The sequence below is a fragment of the Argiope bruennichi genome, chromosome 1 (genome assembly GCF_947563725.1).
Source record: "Argiope bruennichi chromosome 1, qqArgBrue1.1, whole genome shotgun sequence".
Taxonomy (NCBI): Eukaryota; Metazoa; Arthropoda; class Arachnida; order Araneae; family Araneidae; genus Argiope; species Argiope bruennichi.
In genome coordinates, this window is record NC_079151.1 from 95,065,464 (window position 1) to 95,085,394 (window position 19,931).

Below are 19,931 nucleotides of genomic sequence, written 5' to 3' on the forward strand. Positions count from 1 at the left end.
TATTTGGCAGGAATAGTGCCATTCCTTCCGCAGAATAACCCACCACCCCAAAAAGAGATAAACCCACTCCACACACTTTGAAAAGGCACACACAAACACACGTAGAAAGAGCCACTTCCCGTGTCCAAAAAAGAGCGACAAAAACTGCGAGGTGGAAGTGATTCCAAAGCACAATGACCGAGTAGCCAGCATAGCAAACTGGTCCTCTCTCTACTCTTCACAGACCATTTGGTGGAAGACCGACACTTCACAGGCATATACTATCTTCCATCCGTATCCAACTGGGAAATTTCGAGGCAATGAACGTCAACCCTCTCTCTTGTTGCCATTCATGAGTCAAGAATTCTTCATATATCCGAAATTCAACATATTTCGGTTAAACAGTGTGTGCGTGTGTGACCATCTTCTTATAATCAGAAGTTGTATTTGAAATATGATCCACTTTTGAAAAGCTTCAAATTGATATCTTAAATAAGGCACTTGAAAATTGTGATGGCAAAGGAAATTAGGACTCATTGAACTCTGAAGTGTCGATGCAATAAACTGCCAATAAATCGCCAAGAATGTTCAGCAGTTGATGAAGTAAACTAATGACTTGAAGATTTTAAATTTATACGAGGAACATTTTTATTAGGTAAGTTATTTAAAAGTAATTTTTTGAAGGAATGAAGTGAAAAAGAACTCAAAGCTATTTATTGTATTTGCGAGTAAGATTTTATATGTTATGTACCATTAGAAGTTAGATATATATTTAAAATGCTAAATGTTTTCTCTCTTTATATATATGTGCATCGAAGCTCATACATTTTGAATAATTAAGTATTTAAATTAAAATGTAATCATACAGATTTTCAAAATTTTTTATATAAATGAATTTCTTTAGCTCCATATATGTGCATGTACAATTATTTGTGGAACAGTAAAAATGTATTTTTTATATAGATAACAATGTATTATCCACAGAAAGTACATTCTAAACGCATAATTTAAGAATTAATAAGCAATGCTTAGTAAAGATTACTCAAGTTTATTTCCTAATTCTATAAGAATCACGAATTTAAATGTCAAGATAGAACTTTTCTTTACTTGAATGTTTTCTGAATTTCTAATATAAATATTTCTTCAAAATGTTTAAATTTTGGAGTCACTAATAAAAATTTAACTGAAGAAAATTCTATTTGTCTATTAATTCTAATTATAGAAAATTCTATTTTCAGTTAATTGAATATTGTTATGAAGCCCAGAGAATAATAAATAGTATTTGGTTCCATATTTTTAAATAACAGTAAACTGACATGATTAATTAAAAAAAAAACATAACTATTTATTCCATGAAGCAAATGGATATGATGGATTTTGCAGATAACTTTGATTCAAAATTGTTTCATATTTTTCGCTTTATTTATCAATGTTTGTAAATTGTTGCCCTAATCTTAATTTCTTAATAAGTGCGTTGGTTTTCTGTTTGCAAATTATCTTACTTCGCTTGCAGCAGTCGAAAAAACTATAATTTTATTTTATTTACTGTTATGACATATAAAAAAAGGATTATCGATTATAAATATAGCAACGAGATGAAGTACTTTATAAAGAATTTTAAAAAACAAGTCATGATGTTATATATATATATGATGAACAATTTAAATTACGCTAATAAACAGCAACTCTATCTTTTAGTATTTGAGATAAAAACACTTTACTTTTCACTTTAAATTCTTATTTGTCCATTAATTTTTTGACTTTTGACTCTAATCTAACGAAATAAAGAATTTTAAACAATATTTATAAAGAGGCATTTTATTTCGATTTTATATAGGGTATGCTTTTTAATTGCAGCTAAATAACTAACTTATTAACTAGATATATACTAAGAAAAAAATGGTCTAAATGTCACAAGAATTATATTTTATGCTGCTTGAACCAATTAATATATTATTATGCAAATTACGTTGTGTAAAATTTTATACAGTTTCCTCACCCATATTACATATTTAGTAAATATTTAATAAAATTATTTTAATACACTAAAAGTTTTAGTAAAACTATTGAAAAGAATTATTTCTTTAGCAAAAATAGTTCTTTTTTTCTGTAACCGTAACTTGCTACGTTATGAAATATTGAATTTCACTATAGTAAACCAATCAACAGTTGCCTCAAGAATGCCCCGTTACCAAATTGGTTGAATTTTCCTTCAATTCAATCCTCCTCAAGACGACCATTGATATAGTCTAAAATCTTACAAAATAGACTTCTTAATATTTTCAGTAGTACAATCATTGGCTGAAACAACACAGAATATAACTTTTAATGTTAATTAGATCATTTTTCCTAAGCGGAATTATATACCTAACTTTAATGAGTCACGATAAGAGAGGATATACTGTAAATATACACAATTTGTTTGAAGTAAAGCTAGGAAAATAATTGCTCTTTTACTTGATGTTGATGCGAGTTTGTAAATGACACGACATTGTAAAATAAGAATTCAAATAGAAATAAACCTTTATTACGATTAGAGTAGAAATTCTGCATAAACTTTTATAACACTATGAAAAGCTCTCAAGTTTTCAATATTTTTATTGTTTGTAATCGATACACTTATTATCTAAAATAATCATTGTTGCTCAGTATTATATGAGAATGTATTAGAATTTTACTAGAATTGAATAAGGTAAGCTTCCACTAAAGATTGCTTTGTCAAATACACTATCAAAGATTCTTAGAAGCAAAGAAATACGAAGAGCAAAGTCTTCAATGTAGCTTATTCATTTCACTAACATCAAACACGGACTAGAGCGAACATCTAATTTAAATATTTCCGAAATCAGCATTAATAAAAAATGCAAAATTAAAGTCTTTAAATTGTTCATCTAATCGTTTCTTAATAAAAATAATCGCTTCTTAATACAGGAATTCAAACTATTCTAAATAATTTTATTATAACTTTAAATTAAACATTAAAATGAAGTTTATATTTTGTATTTACTATTAAGCCCCCTACTTGGCACCTGTTCTTAAGGTATGTAACTTTCTGGACGAATTTTTGAAAAACATTATAAAATACTTATATTTTTCAATTTTTTTTCATAAAATAGGTTGAAAAAAATTATGAAACAAAAAATATACCAGTTTAAAACCAAAACTTATTTGAAAATTTGAAATATATTATCTTCTTCACTGCAGTGTAAAGCAAAAATCAATCTAGTTTTGAATCTTGTAAAAGGCTTTATTCAAAGTCTTGAAAATAAGAAATATATTGCCTAGTTCCTTAACTAAGAAATTTCTACCCATTCTTTAAATATTAGGATTCTGGTGATAAAAAGTATAAAATTTGTGATTTTTTTCACATTGTGAATTATTAAAACAATTTCACAAATCATTCTAAATAAGTAGATTTCTTATTCTCTACTTCAGGAACTGCAAAATATATTGAGAAATTATTATACCAAATTTAAATTTAAAAAAAATATGCGTTGGATTTTAAATTACGAGATTTGTCTTAAAAAGAGTTTTTAGAAATTTAGAATCTCAGAAAATAGAATTTAACAATAAAAAATAGCGTTAAAACATGTACTATGCAAACATAAAAATCAATGCTTCTCAAAGAATGAAAATAGAAATAAAACTCAAGAAAGGTCTCATAAGAAATTATAAGAATATTGAATAAAAATAAATATTTTTTGCTAAAAATAGGTTTTTTAACATAGTTGTCTGGACCCTGTGGCGGTAATCACAATGGCCTTATGCTAGCGAAAGCTCTAAGGCTAACACTGTAGACTATAGTAAAAGTTTTCAAGACTTTAGGAAAAAAATCAGTAAAAATTTAACCAAAAATCTGCGCAAACTTGGTTTTTAAATTGGAACATATATTGGAAATATTGGAAGCACATTTCCAATATTCATATATTGGAAATACGTTACATAGTGATACATATATTGGAAAGTAAACTGTTGAAGATACGTATATATTTTTATATTTACTTATCTTGTGCATGATTTAAAATGTGTCAGGATCTTTGTTTTAGGTTAAAAGCTGTTTGTAAAAAAAATGTGTTTTCACTTTCTGTCATATTAAAATCTTTTGAAAGCCAGATATGAGCTCTTTGCATACTACTTCCTGAAACTTGGACAGTCCATTTGCCTCATAAAAGGGAGTTTTAACGCACGCATCAGCATCAGATAAGAAACTATCAAAGCGGATCACGTTTGGTCAAACAGATAAAAAATTCAAAGGAAAGAGAAACCAGAAATACCCTACCCCCCTTCCAAATCATAACAAAATGGTCTTTGAAAGTGAAAATTGCACGCAATCCGTTTCTAAATTTATCACGAAAGGATCGTCGCTGAGTTTTATGAATTAGAATTATTACAGGGTGTCTAGTTTAATCACGACCCAATAGCTATTTTCTGAACTTTTAGAGATATGTAGAATGTTCCAATTAGAGACTTATTTTAAATGATGTTAAGAATTATATTTTACGTTGTTTGAGTCAATAAATTTACTGTTAAAAATTATAATTCCAACTTTTTATATCGTCATTTGGCCCTACAAATCATATTTAGTAAACTATTTTAGACATTTAAAGAGTTAAAAAAATTTCTTTTTCAACAACTAAAACTGATTAATTTTTGAAGTTTTGCATAGACATTTTTCACCATTTCATTTGCCTAGAATGAATAGAATACTAGGGAAGATTTGTCATTTAGTTGGTGTACTTGCTCAAGTCTGCTGAAGATGCTGATTGGTTTTAAATTAATGAAATACACAGTTTCATAACTCGGTCAATTGCGTACGTAGAACAGCTCCCAATTATTATGCCAGGATGTTAAGAATATTTTACAAAATATGAATGATAGGAACTAGGAGACCGCATAAAAATTGACTTTGAAATTCTTTCAGGAGTTTATTTAGCGACTCAATCAGTATAATTCTTTATGACATTTATTGCATTTTACTAATTGTAATTATGCACTTGTCTGTTTCTAATGACTTAAAATTAGCTATTGGTCCACTATTAGATTGGTAACTTATATTTAGCGTATCATAGTAGAATTCCTTTTATTTGACAAAGAGAGATATTTTATTAACCATTTTGAGTAAACAAATACAAATTGCTATATAAATCTACTCTTTTTCAATTTTAAATAAGATATGAAGTTATGAATATAAATAAAAGAACTATAAAGCTTTCATGAATACAAAATATTTGTAAAGCATTTAAGAAGTATTAAAATGTGTAGGAGGATTTTTTATTCAATCGATCAAAATTAATTTTTTATTGAAAGTAAATATTTGAATATTTAATTGCATTAACTTATTTCTATTATACGATGTTTCTCTCTACTTTGAATTGAAAATTTCATAAATAATTAATCTTTAATTATTTATCAAATTTTCAAATCCAGAAAAAACACAAATAATTGTAATATTAACATATTAAAACTCTATAAAATCTAATATTCAATCAGAGGATATTAATTATTAATAAATAAATAATTAGATTATAGAAATTTCAGATAGGAAATACGAAAAAGAATCAAAAGAATAAAAACAATTTTGTATATTTCTTATCAGTGGTATTATTATGTATTAATTTTCAAAATAATTTAATTATAGACAATTTATTAATTTTTACTTTCTCTATTTCTTTGATTGTAATGGGAAAAAAATTCGATTTTCCGATTTTGGCTAATATTTGTGAGTAAATGGATGACATTTGATTATGGTTTTTACACCACATTTGTGGATTTCTATCAGATATTTAAGGAAATCTATTTAGTGGAAATGAACACAGTTATCATATAAAGTAAATGACTAGATAAATAAAATTTTACAGTTTTAGTATCTGAATTTTACAATATTATTATCTTGAATCATATATGCTAAAGACGTGGCCATCTGTCGTTTGGTACTTTAGCATACATGTAAATTCAATAACTCACAAATGATTTAAAGACTTAAATAATTGAAATTTGGTATGTCAAACTATGATTACAATTGTAGTTTTGGGATAAATTTTGGTTTTTAATCGATTAAAAATCTGAGAGAATTGTCTTCCTCAAACTCTCTCGCAAACTCTCTAATGAATTTGTCTTACCAGTGAACACCTTACATAGCACTGACATACAACAGTTATGAAGTATTAACTTTTGGCATGAATTGAACATTTTTACTGAATCTATCGTTGACGATTTATTTTGTCCTTAATACCTGGTATGTGTTAATATCATCCAAAATTCGAATTTAGAATTTTCTCAATTGATTGAAAGAAAAATTTGATACAAAACTGCACTTTTAGTTACAAAATCTATACTAAATTTGATATATTTCAGTCATCGCGTTTTTGAATTTTCGCGTTTACGACAGATCATATTTTCTGAAAATACATACCGACAGAGGTTCAAATCTTTTTTGTAATTGGCTCAAAATTTGACAAAGGTGTACACTATAGATGTTAAATCTGTGTACCTAATTTTATCTATCTAGCTCTATTTGTTTTGTAATTATCGTGTTAACGTATATTCGAAAATCCGAATTCTCTGTTTGTTATTTGTTTGTTTCTTATGGCACTTGCCACTGACAAGCCTGCTGTTACGAAGGCAGCGATTTAAGCCTGAGGGGGATGTCTCTTATTTTTTTTATAGCAGCGCCAACTAGGGCCAAGAGTACGACTTTGCTACTCACGCATCACTCATTCGCTTGCACAACCCCTTTTTACAGGAGGGCACATTCACACATCTCACAGATAGAACAACAGAAGAACAACCATGCCCAAGCCGGGACTCGAACCCGGGACGCCCAGATCACGGGGAAGACGCGCTACCCCTATGCCAGGACGCCGGCCCGAATTCTCTATACTACGTATATGATAAAGTAAAAAAGGCATCCACAATACATACTCGGCTTTCTGGTGCTTGCGTATTAACAGTATTCTAGTAATTGATCATGAAAAAAAAATATTCAAATATTGCTCAGGCATTACTGTTCGCCAAATAGGCTGAAATTCATAATAAACAAGTATCTGTTTTCTTTAGTAGGCTTCAAAGCACAGAACTTTCATGTTCGGAACTTTAAAAATAAAAATATGAGGCCTTGTTAAATGGCCACAATTTTGTGCAGTGTTCTGGAGAATAATAACACTTTTATTACAGAGTATATGGAAAAATCTTGGGAGAAAACTCCAGCTTGTTTAAAATCAATAAATGAGTCTAATATAAAGTTTATTTCAGAAAAATCAAAATATTTCCGAAGGCAAATATAAATTAGACTAGTTTCTTCAAGTTTTAAAGTGTCAGTTTATCTTCTTCGTCCAGAAATCAGGACGATTCGATTTGATCTCTCTCATATTTGTTTTCAACCAGTTACCATACAATAAGTCTCTTTTTAATGTCATTTTCAACAGAGCTGATTAGTTTTAGAAGCTCATTTGTGGTTATTGATAATTATCTCTTCGAAAGCTCTCAAATTTTTAAAATTTTAATACCATATAAACAAGAATCAAAAATATATGTACCAACATAAAAATAAATTTTTGATAAAAATCAGTGTGCTTGAAATTAAATGGTTATAATCAAAGAATAAGATTAATAAAATCTATTTTATCAAACTAAATTCTGAATTAGTACTTTTAAATTATAATACTAATAAAGCCATTGTGGTTGTATAGATATGTGTGCACTTCCCTCCTTAAATAATTTGCCCAATTCAGATAAGTTTTAAAAACATATTATCTAGGATAAGAAACTTTCAAACCACAAAAGCTAAATAAATATTCATAAGATAATAAATATAACTGAAAATTTTCTCGTCTTTCCGTCATAATTCCGAACCTGATTAACTCAAAATACATATTTTTTTAAATAATTTTAAATACCAAATTTTGCCTTTTCAACTGTACTAATTTAATTTAAACATAATTTTACATTAATTTTTATTAAATATTAAAAATGTAATAATTAAATATATGCAAACGATTTTAAAATAAGTAAATTTGTAGATGTGCTGTTGTTAAAAAATGGCGAGATTATGAACTACTCCACCTTTATTTTTTGATATTTCTGCTCTATTTTTTTAAATATTATTTCAGCTTCTTTTATTGGCTCTAAAAGACGATATATTCAGGATTTTTTTTTTATTGTTGAAGAACAAGAATACAAACGAAGAATTGTTGCCAAAATACATGTGCAGAATTCTAGAAAAATACTAAAAGAAAAATGTAAAGCAAATAAGTAATAATTTATATCAGGAAGAACTACTAATTTGATTTATTGCTGAGAACAAATTAGTACGGAATACTTTAAAAATTGATTGTTTTAATTTAAATTTTTATTTTAATTAAAAGATTATTAAAATTTTTTATGCATTATCAAATTTTATTCAAAAATAGAATTTGCATTAAAAATATTAGACAAGAAACGCCGAGTTGAGTATATCAGCTTGTTAAAAATAATAGTTAAGAATAATGAAAAATTAGAACGCTTTAGTTGAATTAGAATTAATGAATCTGGTTGAAGTTTTTTTTTGTAATCAATTTTAATATGTAAGGCTTCATTTTCATTCTTTTCAAATGAATGGTAATTTTAAATTGCAGGTATATTATGTATTTATTTCTAATTAATGAAAAGTTTGAAAATCCAGTTTCACAAAGATATGAGGAGGTAAAAAGTATTAAAATTTTTTCAGCAAAACATTTAAAAAAAAGAACAACCGTGTTTTAATTTTCCCCTAGAGAGCGTAACTATTATATGGTCAGTGTAGCCATTAGTATAAGCGTCGATTTGAGTTGTCATGCCATAAAAAGAAGAACTATATATGTATATCAATAATAAAGATTAAAACAAAATGTGAAAAGGGAACGTCATTTTACTTTCATTAATTTTCTTTTGTGTAAAAATTGTATTATAAAAATAATGTAATGTACCATTATTGGTACATTCTCCATAATTTAAAAACTTATCTATTCTAATATTTCCAAATGCAAAAACTTTTATTTATATTAAGCACTCCACAAATTTTTTTTATTATTTTTAGCTAAAAAAACATTTTACTCTCTTTTTTCGAATCATTATTAGGTTCTACTCCAAACTTCAAAACACTTTTATCACTACTGTAAGTGATAACAATTATGTACTCTCTTAAGCGCAAAAAATAATGATCAGTTCGATGATAATAATTTTATTCTGAACTGCTTTTTTAAGTGAAAATTGCCACATTATTTTGATAATTACTGCGGCTGACTAATATTAAATTACGACGATAATCTGCGTGCTAACTATTCTAATCTGATACTTAAAACAGTTACTCATATATCATAATAAATGTCCATTTCTTTCTTTTTTTTTGTAAAAAGATAAAACGAGTTTTTTATTTGTTATTATGTTATAATTTAAAATTATCTTGGTCATATGAGTGTTTAAAAATATTTTTTATATGAAATGTTCTCTTTTAGTTTTTCGAAAACGATTTTATGGCAAACGATTTACCAAGCAAATTTTTTTGAAAACAAAAACAACCTTTTTTTCAAATATGAGATTATGTATTATATTAATTACCAATAATTTTATTATTTAATTCATTCGAAAGTAAAAAATAAATCCTGGTGTACAGAAATTTTACAGAAGATAAATTTTTTTAAAATCGTTATTACCTTTCTTTCATCCCTCTTATAAGACATTAAATTAGATAATTCTTAATTCACAACTTTTCTCTTTGTATATACTCATTATTTGAATATCTCTTCAATTTTTTTTCTTTTAAATGCAACTACAATGAATATCAGATAAAAAAAAGGAATAAGCTGATTTTTTTCCATTATAAATTTTTAATTACTCCAATTTTAAACGAAGCTAATGTAGTTAATTAGTCAATTATGTTTTCAATCATAATCACGATTTTTGTAGCGAAATATAAAATATGTACTTAAAGGATTTTGTGTGGTTTTATGATAGACTGATTGTTTATTTAGACGAATCAAAATCAAATTTTGAGGAAAAATTCTTTTTGTTTTAATCAGAGATAAATTAATTTTACTAGTTTAAGAATAAATATCTTTTACGATTTTTTAGAAAACATTTTATTTTTGTGTTTTCAGAATTCAGATAATTACTGCTGATATTTAAGTTATTAAATATATTTTTGTTAAAATAATTTTCGAATCTCTATGTTAAACGTCGTACAAGGATGTCAATTTAAACTTGTTTATTTTTATGTCATTAAAGAAAAAATATTTTTGTTTACAGCAATGAAAACTTGAAAAAAATAAATGCATACAATATCATTTCAGTATTGAGAAACACAGCCATTACAACAAAACAAAGTAATGTTAAAAATTGTACTTTTAAAAAATTTATTAAAATTAGAGAAAGCTTTACATGAAAAATAAAATCGGAGCATTGAAAAAATAATATTATGATTTAAAAATGGTATAAAAATTATTTTTTCCGATAGTATACCCCGGAGTTATTCAAAACAAATTTCACTTTGGGATTAACTTTCAATAAAAAACTAAATAAAATTTTGAAAAAAATTTTAAAACAAGAATTTTTAGATACAAAGATTTAACCTGTGGAGTTTTTGAATTATTATTTCATGTTGCATAAAGCAATAATATACTGCCTATAAATATTATTTTGTTAAAAATCACCACAAAATAAAATGAATGACATGACATAATACATTTTCTAAAAAATTATAATGCTTTGTAGAAATTAAATTTTATTATGCAAATAAATAATTGTTAATTTTATATTGCAAAAAATAATTTTTTATACAATTAAATAGAAATATCAATCTGAATTCAGGCTGCTGTCTAAAAACATTGATAGAAATATTGAAAATAAAATTTTCTGTTTACTTTTTGAGTTGGAAACATTTTTTCAAAACTTTGATGTATCGCCATGGTAAATGTTGAGAATTTTCTATGAATATTTCTATTTATGAGCATATTTCTATTTCTATGGCAACTGTTGAGCTATAAATATATTTTATGTTAAAAGATTGTATTTTCCAAGTCTCGCTTTCATACAAATTGTGTCATAAACATTCTGTCTGTCGACACGGGGTAGATTTTTGAGATTTTATTTTAAGTTTCCAATCTCGCTTGGTTCTTTCTCCTTCTTCAGAATTCGAAAAAAAAAATATAAAAAGCAAATCTGTAGTTTATATGCCAACATGGCAACAGGTTGAAACTTTAAATAAGAAGACAACCTGCCACTATGGAAATGAGATTTTGATTTCAAGAAACGCATGGAAAATACTTTCATTGAGAATGTTGTCACTAAAAAAGGCATTTACGAAAAAACAGTTCCAACAACTGAACTTCGAAGAAATAAAGCTCATCTTAAAAAATGAAGAATGGGAAGACCTACGAAACGAAACAGAAAGGCATTTCATTTTGGCACGTGACAGATCTAAATAGATTCAACTTTGAGATTCATTTTTTATCTGCAATTCCAGACTGAATAAACAAGGGATTCTGGGAAATCCCAGAAATCTGGACTCTGACAGGGAAAGAAAAGCTCCGATTTGCATAATGGTGAGACACCGAGTCATGCGTTTACGGGGAGAAAGGACTTTAGAACTGGAATTGAGTTTGTCTGAAACAGAATCAGTTTACTAAAAAGATTGCACATTGATTTTATTAAAAAAATATTTTACAATGATAATGATCATAAATAAAAATGTTTAAAGAAATTTCGAACGTCTAGTCCGAAGCATCATATTATGATACTGTTTTAGGTTTCGTTTCTCTATATTTATTACTAGCCGACTTTGGCGACCAGCCGGTTCGCCAATTATAATGTTCGTTAAAATTTTAATAATTAAATATTTTATGCAATTCCAACTTTAATAGATTCTTCAGCAAAATATTTTAAAACTTCAAATTTTGATAGTCATATAATTCACTCATAATATTATAAAGGCCTTCAGTCATAACGTGATATGTATCTCTCTAATTTTCTGTTACCCCTAGTAGAATTTATGCTTTAAATTAAAGTGTAAAGGATTAATCTGCAATTAATATAATAATATTTTTTTACTGAAACAAAGCATTTTTTTTTAATAATATGATTACTGATAATAGAGTCACTGAGCGTTTAAACTTTATGGGCACTAAAGAATATCTTTCTTAATTTATGTAATATTTCAAGAATTTGCAACAAAATTTTCTCAGATTCATCATGAGCAGATCGATTCATTAACAATGTTTCATTTTAAATGCATCAAACACTAAGAAAATAAAATGAATCGTTTAAAATAATCGGTCGAAAACAGGTTTAAAAAAACTACTTAAAAAACGATGTACTTAAAACTGTAAGCATATATAAAAAATATATAACTAACATAAATACAATTTACTTACAAAAGCATACAACTATCCTAAAAGTAATTTAAATCGTCCGTTGATAATGGTTGCCATGCCAACAATCAGAACACAGTGCGCATGCGTGAATTTTCTTCGCCTTTTACGGTAACGCAAATGCGTGAATTTTTCTACGCCAGTTGGGGTAACGCTATGCAGATTATACATTTTTAATTTCCTTTATTCTGTGTTATTTTAATTCAAAAGTACTTCAGAATGAATCTGAAACATGGATTAATTAACAATGTTTAATTTTAAATGCATAAAACATTAAGAAAATAAACAGAATCGTTTGAAATAATCCGCCGTAAAATGTAAACCCTAACCTTATTACTGTTGGGAGAAAAAAAAACTAAATCCTTACTCATTTGGCGGTGGGAAAAATGGAAGATTTTTTTGGCGGAAAAGTTGGCGGTGGGGAAAATGGAAGATTTTTTTGGCGGGAAAGTTAGTTTTTAATTAATAATTAAAATTCTAATTAAAATTTCAAAAAAAGGGACCCCAGGTGCACATTCCCGACCTCTAAGGTATACATGTACCAAATTTGGTAGCTTTATGTCAAATGACCTGGCATGTAGAGCGCCAACACACACACACACACACACACATTGAGCTTTATTATAAGTATATAGATAATTACAGTCTGCACTTTTAAAAACATGTAAACGCAAAAATTCAAAGACAAAATAAATTATCGAATTTTGTATGGGATTTTGTGACTGTATGTGCAATTTTGTATCAAATTTTTGTCTCAATCATTTGAAGAAAACTTGTTTAAAACACAAATTCGAGTTTTAGATACTATCAGCGCATACCAGGGATTAATCGCAGGGATCACACGATATCTATACTTATAATAAAGCTCAATGTGTATGTGTGTGTGTGTATTGGAGCTGTACAGGCCAGGCCGTACGACCTATAGTTAAAAAATTCGGCACAACACCTTGGGGGTCGGAAATGTGCACCTCGGAGAGATTTTTTCGAATTTTTAATTGGAATTTGAGTTAATTATCAATTAAGCGACATTTTGACGTTTTTTCGCTATAACTTCCCAAAATATTGCAGCACAAACCTGATTTTTACATCATATTTAAGATTAAAAAATCATCTTTTTAATGATACTAATGTTTTAACCAATAAATAAAATTTCTATTTTTAATGATTTTTTTAAAAAATAATTTAATTATTTTTTTCAACAATTTATTTCGCACAAAATAAAAATAAAATTGAACTTGCACGATCACGTTATACGTGCATAGGAAAAAAAATTAGCTTTTATCAACGTGTTGCCATCACATTGGAAACAGATCAAATTAAAATTTAAGTTAACTGTTATCGGATATTTAAAAAAATAAATGTAGAAAAAGGTTTCTATGATCTTTCATTATATCTAAATTATCAATTGAATAAATCAGCTTTATTGAAGATAAACATTTCTTTAATATAAATCCTTTTAATTCAGTGCCCAACGGCTAATTTGTAAGTCTTTAATAATAGAAATACAATGTGTCTAAAATGGAGTAAATAATTATATTTTATGTAACTTGAGTGAATAAATGCTCTAATAAATCATGAATGTTTAGATTTATCTAGATCCTAGATTTTGTGAATCATATTTAATAAAATATTCTTGGGACACTAATATTTTAAATTAAAAGAGTTGCAATACAATCAATTAAATCGGTCATTAAAACCAATTGATTTATGAAAATTTGAATATCACTATTCAAGTTTTCGGGCGATATTAGACCACTTCAGAGACTGTCTGAAAGATGATACTCCAATCAGCGTTCGAGGTTTCTCAAGACTGATTGGCCTAAGATTATGAAAAATGTTGATTTCTCTAAACTATGTCATTAAAAATTTCATAAATAGATCAGATTTGATATCAGAAACGTTTATTTAAAGGTTGAATTGTCAAGAATATTTCGCAAAATATGATTCCTTAGGACCAAAGGACTGTATAAAATTTAGGCTTCATAATTTTTTAAATTATGTTTATAGATCGAAACAAAATAATATATTTTTATTCGCGATATTTAAATCATCTTGAAAGTAAAACTAAAAACTGAGTTTTATGATGAATATGAGAAATTTTCAGCACATATATTTAAAAAAATGCTTGGTTTCAGTAAAAAAAAATGTTTTTATATTAATTGCAGTTTAATTATTTCCACTTTAATTTAAAGTTGAAGTTTTACGGGAGCTGACAGAAAAATTTGAAAGATACATAGCTCATTATGGCTTAAGACCTTTATAATAGTAAGAGTGAATGACTATCAAAATTTTAATCTTAAAATATTTTAATAAAGAAGTAGACAGCAGACAAATTACATAAAATATTGAATTTAAAATTTTAACAAGTATTTAAGAGTGGCGAACCAGCTGGTCGCCAAAGGCGGCTAGTATTAAATAAAAAGGCCAAATTCATGCCAAAAGTTAATATTTCGTAACTATTGTAATTCAGTGCCCTGTAAGGCTTTCTCTGGCATGACACCTTTATTAGACACTATGGAAGAAAGTTTCGAGGGGACTATTCCTGCTGGTTTAAATTGACTTTTAAAGCTGGAATTGCATCTAATAACTACAACAATGAAAAGAATTGTTGTAAATATGCATAAAATATTTTTTGAAACTTTTAAAGTTAGAGAAATATTTCTAGGAAAATAAAATTAATATAATTAAAAAATTAGCTTTTTTAAAAACTTTAAAATGATGTATAAATAATTTTGGAATAATAAGAGGCTCTAAAATTATTAAAGAAGAGCTTTCAAATTTTTAAAAAATCCTTTCTTAGTGGCAGCATACTGCCCAAGAAATAATTACACGACATACTTTGTAAACCTAGCTCCAACAATTTGTTCTGAACTGTTGTCCAGTCAGAGGATAAAACCCATAACTTTCTCTACGGAATCACTTCTTACAGCCCTATGTCATTGGTGGGTATTTCTCACTATTTAAAAATTTTAATTTAATTTTTAACAACGATGTAGTTTGAAATAAAATGTTATTTAATGTTAAAAATAATTTTCAAATATATAATTACACTTTCATTGTAAACTAAAATGTAATTATGACTTAGTCGTAAGTGCCATTTACTAGATAAAATATTTAAAATAATAAATATGTTGGTATTACTTATGGCACTTGCCATAGCGCGCTGACGAAGTCAATGATTTAAGCCGAGTTTGTGTCGTAGCTTCTGTGGGTAAAGGCCCCTGAGCTCCCGGGGCAGAAGTCTGACTTCTAGCTCATATGAAGATGACACTCACACACTCGCTTGCACAACTCCTTTGTACAGGGGGCTCTTTTACACACCTCACAGATAGAGCGCCGGGTAAAAAACACCCACGCCCGAACCAGGATTACAACCCGGGACGCCCAGATCACGGGGAAGACACGCTATCCCTGGGCCAGGAAGGTGGGAAATAGTAAATAATGATATGAATAAGATAATTCATCTCTCTGGAGATTTTAACTAATTTAAGTTTTTAAATGCATCTACAATTTGATGAGATGCTCTTTAATATAAAAACCTACAGGATGATATATTTATTTGAACAAACAAAAATTACTGATTAATCAAATATTCGCTGGAAATTTTAATATTGCTCATTGTGTGCAAGAAAAACAGAAAAAGGTTTTTTTTTTTTCAATCAATAAACTAGATTTAAAGGAATGCAATTCAAGAGAATTTTATTTCATTTTTTAATAACAAAGGATGCATTATTATCTTTAGGATTTTAATTAAAGTTTAATGTTTTTCTTCTAATCTCCAACAACAACATCAGTCCAATACTGAGAATGAGATTAAAATTGTAAAGAATGTTTAAGAACTAAAAAAAAAATATTATTTAATCTTTCATTTTAAATCACACTAAGCAAAGTAACACAACTTCTTAGTTTGACAGGAGAAGATGACATATCCAGATACTTTTAGAGATAATTAATTCTTGAAAATTGTTATCGCCTGTAATAATGCCACTTTTCTCTGTGTTTACAGCAGGGATGTTAATTAACCAAAGCTCAGATAAAAGTTGAAAAATAAGCCAAGAGAAGAGGTTTTGTTGTGTTTTAGCAATAGATTCGATTCGAATTCTTCTTAATTTTCACTATTCATATTAATTAAAATATTTTAAACCGAATAAATTGATTGTTTTATTCTAGAGTATTGGAAAAGTAGTACAGTTATTTAAACCGACAGAAATTTAAGCGCATAAAAACGAAATTAAATCTGATCATAAATATTGTCAGGCAAACCTTAGAAAAGATTCATAACTCCTTTTTACGATGCATTGCTTATAAAAACGAACTACTAGCCTCAGACGACTAGCTGATTCGCCAGGAAAAATTGGTTATATATTATTTCAGTTAAATCATTTAGATATAACTTCATGTCCATGATGGGATTTCGTTCCAAATTTCTTTTGGCTCTTTTCATTTGGTGTAAAGATCATATACAGAATTTCATTCATCTAGTTCAAAATATTTTGAGTTATAGAAGTCACAGGCAGATACTGTTCGTTTAAGTATCCTTAGACGACCACTTTTCGACGATTCTATTTCATTAAGTGTGAGAAGGGGAAGAATGTGCGCATTTCCGTAATTCAATTTATCGTTAAATGTAAACATCCCTCTCTTCTATCCTCTAACCCCTATTTTGTCGAACCAAACCCACTCTAACGCATGCGCAAAAACGCGGAGTGTTTTAGAATCCTTTGGCGAACAATAGACATAGTTCCATAAAATGTGCTTTTTTGACTAATGGAATTCCGAAAGATGGAGATTTGCTTATATATCATGGTCGAATTTTTTGTGATTACAATACTTTACCTTTGTATATTTCATATATGAAAAAATAATAAAAAAAATCGTAACATAAAATAAATCGCCTTAATTTTATTCCCTCACGTCTGTTTTACAATTTCACTAATGAAAACCATAATAGGTTTTCGAATTTTAATCCGGAATATAGAGAGCATAAAACGTGAGCAAATCTCAACTCTTCTTTTGTGGGTAAATCACTAGTGATGCCTCTTTCTGATATTCCCAGGCGAAAGAGCTTCCGACAGAGGCAATGTTGCTTTTACAGGATGCGACCTCAATACGAAACAACTGCTTTCAACAAAAATACGTCAACAACTCAAAATCGTTTGCTGCAGTTAATGAGTGGATTGGTAGAATGGTTACTTGGGAACCGTCGAGATCTTGTCAAAAAATTTTATTATTTCCGGCTAGTATTTTGGTCAGGAGGATTTGGAGAAATAAGTGGGAAATTTTTAGTAAAGAGTTTTAGTTATTTGCCAGGAGCTTAAAACTGAAAATGCATTTCATGTAATCATTTATTTTTGGAATTATAGTTACTCTGACACTATTGACATTGAAAGTATTCTTTGCGATTTTTTTCACTGAGAATACATTTGTAGATCAATTTTTTTTCAATAATTTGATTGAGTTTTTTTTTTTAAAAAATAATTATCTAGAATCTAATAAATGTATTTTTTTGTCTGTCGAAAAAATAATAAGGTAAAAATATTGGGAGAAATAAAAAACGAAATATTCTAAAATTTTTCATTACTTTTCTTTTATCTTTTATTTTAAAATTTATGAGAACGAAATCACTTCATCTTTATTTTAGTAAAAAAATAATGAACTAAAACTCAATTCCTCGTCGAATTTTTAAATGTTTCCTATTGATTTTATTAATGAATAATTGAAGCTTGTATCAAAATATTCCTCGTAAACATTTTAATCGAAAATTTCAATTATCTACATATAATGACGATATTTCGAAAATATCGTTTGAAGCGATTCAATTAGTGGAATTTTCATTTGAAATTAATTTTCTTGTTACAAATAGATCTTTTTTGATTAATTAATTCATAGAGATAGTTATGGTAACTTATTTTTAAAAGTAAGAATTAGTAAAAGAAGTACAGAATTGACAGATACGATAATTATCATTAGATTTTATCTATTTATTACTTTTTAAAGAGAAAATAAATTTATAATGAATAGCTTCGGAGGGGAAATAAGTTTTATTGAAATGCAGATAATTTAATTTGAAATTGAATTCCCGCCAAGAAAAATAAATAACGTATTGATGGAATTCTTATTTTTGAGTTCTTTCTTCCTTTTAAATGAATGGATTTTATTTTCTGGTCCAGGAATAGCTATTTAGAAATTTTCTATCCAGCTATAAAACAGTAAGGCAAGGTAAGTTTGTTACAGAAGCTATTCTATAGGGCATTGCATAATAAAAGGGATGGTATAAAGACAATGAACGAAAACAAAATAGAAATATAAAAGAAAAAAACATGCACAATGCAAGGTGCCCTTTCTAATTATAGTTCAAAAGCTAATTTCCAAATTTTTAAAAAGAAATAGAAAAGTGCTCTAAATCATGAAAAAATTATATTATATTATTTGAGTGAATAAAAGCACTATTGAGAAAAATCACGAAGTATCAATTTTTTCATATAGCCTCACAATCCAATTAGTTATTTTAGTAATTAGCATCAAAATATCTTTTATATAAAGTAAAAGAAATTATTTATTAAGATCAATTTTTCTTGTTTTCAGTACAGCATAATTTTTTATCGTTTGTTTCTTTTCTTTTCTAGCAACTTCATTCAATCTCATTTATTATTTCTTTCCTTTTAAAAAAATCATATCCCGTAGATTAGAACTCAGTGATTTTAAATTTGGTCTAGAAATAAAATTTTTATGTTTATATATTTTCGATGTCAGGGAACTTATGGGAAATAGAAGAATTCATGTAGATAGATAGAATGTAAGATGTTTTGAACTTTTTTTCATTTAATGGCTAAAAAATCTGAAAAAAATTATAAAAATTAAATATTTTGTATCAATTAACAAAATATTTTCATCCCCAAAAGACATACAAACTACTAACAAACTTTCGTTTAAAATATTTAGTTAGCTTTCTTAAGAAAGTTTTGTGTTATAAAAAAATGTTTTATTATATGAAAAAAGTAACGAATTTATGCGTTATTTTTTAGAAATGAAATTGAAAATAAAGAGCAATAATAGAATTAAAACCGACTTCAAATTTAAAAATGTGAGTTGAGTATCTATAAATGAAATTATACTTGATAAGCGTAATGGCTTTCTTTTTATTAAGAGACAAAACTTCTACTTCTAACGAACATATTCTTGCGAAGAACTAACATTGCTGTTATTCCAATTTGAAATCTATTCAGTTTATATTTGAAATATAATATAAATATAAATAAATTAATAAAAATTGAGACGAAAGTAACTAGAAATTAAATGGAATGTTTATTTTTTCGAATATCAGAAACATACATTCAAAATCAAGAATTCTATTTTTGCTAATAGTCATTCAATATCAGAAATAAAATTGTAAAAATAAAATTAATATTCCTCAGGTCCTTTTTATTTCATAAATTCCTCTATCAATTGGAACTGAACAAGAATAATATAATGAGTTACAATAAAAAATTACTTAAAAGATAAAAACAAAATTGAATTAACGTAATAAAATTCTTAGAGAAATGGAAATTTTAGGCCTAACAATTTCATTCA

General features: G+C 27.2%; 1 protein-coding gene across 1 annotated transcript in view; it reads left to right on the forward strand.

The window, feature by feature from the left end:
- Window positions 1-412: 412 nt before the first annotated feature.
- LOC129973699 (uncharacterized) overlaps window positions 413-19,931 on the forward strand; it is a 129,679-nt gene continuing 110,160 nt past the window's right edge. Inside the window, exon 1 of the mRNA XM_056087512.1 lies at window positions 413-634. The gene's annotated coding sequence lies outside the window, so the exon portion shown is untranslated. The remainder of the gene's footprint in view (window positions 635-19,931) is intronic.